This window comes from Arachis ipaensis, chromosome B05, assembly GCF_000816755.2.
Source record: "Arachis ipaensis cultivar K30076 chromosome B05, Araip1.1, whole genome shotgun sequence".
In the NCBI taxonomy this organism is placed as follows: Eukaryota; Viridiplantae; Streptophyta; class Magnoliopsida; order Fabales; family Fabaceae; genus Arachis; species Arachis ipaensis.
In genome coordinates, this window is record NC_029789.2 from 142448089 (window position 1) to 142451983 (window position 3895).

A 3895-nucleotide genomic window follows, 5' to 3' on the forward strand; every position below is an offset into this window, starting at 1 on the left:
TTATTTTTGGACAATTTTATTTTTAATAAAAATAATAATTATAAAATTTTAAAAAATATCAATTTTCTTCGCAAAATTAACAGTATTTTTTTAATCTTTTTGTTAAGACCATAACTTCCAACACTATTTTAATGTCATAAAATTAGTTCTTTCAAAAATCTAAGTTAATAGGAGAGGATAATATTAAAAAATTTAATTATTGTTTTTGTTCTTAATGTTTGGAGTAAATTTTAAAGTTGTCCCTAACGTTTAAATCGTCCTATTTAAATTTCTAACGTTTTAAAATTGGCTCAATATTGTACTACCGTTAGGAATCTATTAACAGAATTGACGGCAGAACAAAATTAAGACGATTTTAAAACGTTAGAGACTTAAATAGGACGAAAACGTTGGGACGAAAACGATACAGAAATCAGTTTTAATTTTATCTTCAATAATATCAATTTTTTACGGTATATAGTTATTCAATTATTTTTTAATCACATCTAAATAAATTACACTTAATCACATTATTTTCATTCTAAATAAATTTATTTTTTTATAATTTTACTCTTAAAAATTTTCTCATTATAAAATTTTCTCAATAAAGAGCTGCCAAAACAGAAATCCACATAGCTTGGGAGAGCCCATGAGAAGGATGGTTAAAAATAAATATTGATGGAGCTGCTATATAGGAAACTTACATCTAAATAAATTACACTTAATCACATTACTTTCATTTTAAATAAATTTATTTTTTTATAATTTTAAAGAATTTTGATACATTAGAGACAAAATGTATAATTTATATTTTATTGTATATATATTATTTTTTCTTTTTCACAAGTTTATGTACTAATCATTCTACAAACATTTAATGACGAGTAAAAATCTTTAAGAGTAAAATTATAAAAAAATAAATTTATTTAGAATAAAAATAATGTAATTAAGTGTAATTTACTTAGATGTGATTAAAAACTAATTGAATAACTATGTACCGTAAAAAATTGATATTATTGAAGGATAAAATTAAAATTGATTTCTATAAATTGTTTTTGTCCTATTTAGGTTCCTAATGTTTTAAAACCGTCTCAATTTTGTTCCGCCGTCAATTCTGTTAACAAATTTCTAACGCTATGATAACATTAAGCCAATTTTAAAATATTAAGAATTTAAATGCTAGAAATAACTTTAAAACTTATTTCATGTTGAGGACAAAAATATACTTTACTCTTTTAATATTCTCTTTGAAGTAAAAGCCTTCTGTTAACTAACTCTAACTACTTTCTGTTGCTCCTAACCAACTTAAACTATTGCCAACTCATCTAACTTCCATATAACTGTGCCGATAAATATGATATTGCTAACACCTTAAAAATATGAATAGTTTTGATAGTTAATCACTTAAAAGTTAAAATATTAAAATAATAATAAAGGTTACAATATTAAAAGTTTTATACTGGGCATCATGACATTCAAGATTTGATTACTCAAGGCTTTGAGCGAGGAGCCATGTAACAATGTTTAATTAATACAATATTCTTTAAAAAAAAAAAAACAATATGATGTAGTAAAAATAAAGTTACTATCAGAGCCGATTGAATTATATTGTTGATTCATCTTTATGCCTATATATATAAAGTTATAAAGATATGTCCATACGACGCACAATTATCAAAGTTAGGGTTAAGTATGGTTTTGGTTCCAAAAGTTTTGCGCCAGAATCGAAATCGTCTCTCTTCTAATTTTTGATTTAGAGTCGTCCTTAACATTTTTTTTCGTATTAAAATCGTTCTTTTAATTTTGTTTGGATACAAATATCCTCACCACTACCAACATAATTACCTCCTCCACCACCACCACCACCAACACCAACACCAACACCAACGCCACAACCAGCAACACCATCACCACCAACACCAACACCAACACCACCACCACCACCACCACCACTACCAACACAAACACCACCACCAACACTAACCAACAGCAAACAACAGCAAACAGAAAACAATAGATCGAAGAACAAAACAACAGCGGCGAGGCGGTGACGACGACGTCGGTGAGGAGCGACGAGGAGCTGTAACACCCTCACTATCAGAAGTCACGCTTCCGGCTGCGCTACTCTGATAGCAAGAAGTATTACGACTACTTTACATACTAGATATTAAAATAGGAGCCTGTGACTCAACATCGTATCGCTGATTGCTTCGAAAACCGGAAACAAATATTTTATCTTAAAAAAAATACAAGCAGGCATAGATTCATATACAAGACTCCTTACATAATATCTCATAATATAATAAACATATAAAACATACAACTCCTATCCCTCTTACAAACTTGTAATAACAAAGACGAGGGAAAACAAAATAATCTAATTAATACAACAACATATAAACCAAACGCAGTATAACTTCTCTTAATGCTTCTTCATCCGGTTCCTAAAAAGGTAAAGCTGTAGGGGTGAGAATCTAACCACACGGTCTCACCATAGAGTTTCAAAGTTGTCATAAGAAGATATTTAATAGGAAAACTGTTTTCAAGCTTAGTGATTATCATTGCCTTATGAATTTTTTAAAAACCAGTAGGTAATCGTTCAAAACCTTTTCAAAGAAACGTTTAATCTATCAAAAATCTGAAACCTTTCCTTTCTTATAAGAAAAATCTCAATCAGAAACCAACCACGCAATCAAACAACACAATCATTAATTCAGCACCAAAGTTCAATCTCAAATGTAGCACGCCAGGACAAACACAGGCAAGTCAGACAAGGAAAGCACAAGTAGGCAGCAGTTACAGCAAATAGTTCAAATAGCAGTTACGAACAATTTAGCAATTAGGCAAACCAAAACAAGTTCAAACTCAAGCAAAGCATACAAATGCATATGATGCATGCCTGTTCTATGGCTGATGAGGCTCATCTGTCGGTTATTCAGCCAACCCGACAAGTCTGAATTGTCCTTAGACTGTCCCCCGACGTGCGTCCCCAAGAGTCTATGCATAGTTTTTTCTCAAATAATCAATATTGCTCAATAGGGGTAATATTCCCGGGAATTTATATAGTGTCCGGTCACACTTACGTCGTAGGGTCAACAGAGTATCGAGTTTTCAACCTGGTACACGTGGTGGCAAGCCACGGCACTTAATCCAGGGAACCTCGTATCTTAGTTATTTTAAATTCATAAGCCAAATGAATAATTCAAAGATCATATCTCAACATTCTCAATCCATATCTCAACATCATCATCATTCATCAATCCAAATCTCATTTCCTAATTCATTCAAAAACCATATTTCAAAGAAAATCCTTATCATCCTTCTTTTCATTCCATTCATTAACAATCCCAATTCAAAACATAACTCTTCCTTTGATAAATGAGGTAGTTTTAAATCATATAATACTTAAAACCTTTTTAAAATAACTACTTTCAATGAAACTCCTAATTTTATAAAATTTCGACAGCATCTCCTCTAAAACTCGGATACTGCCACCCTTTTCGTGTTCCATCTAAACATTTCTCAAACCATTTCCAAATCTCAATCACTTTCCAAAATTCAATCAATTCCAGTATCAAATTATTTTCAAACCAGACCAATTGCAATAATAAAACTCTTTTTAAAGTCAAACATGCTCAAGTATTAAATCATTTATAAAATCAGACCGACTCAAAATCAAACCGCTTTAACTTCAAACCAAGAAAAACCACTTTTCCTAATAATCAAGTAAATAACTTTTCAAATCCACTTCTTATCAATAATCGTACTTCACTCAAGCAATCAAGCACCCAGCAATCCAGTCCAACAAACCATCACATCCACAAGACAAATATAATCACAGAAATATATCTTTTTGCATCAATATCTATTTATCACAACTCTGTAATGTAAAATAGATTTTAAGAAAAACTTCTAC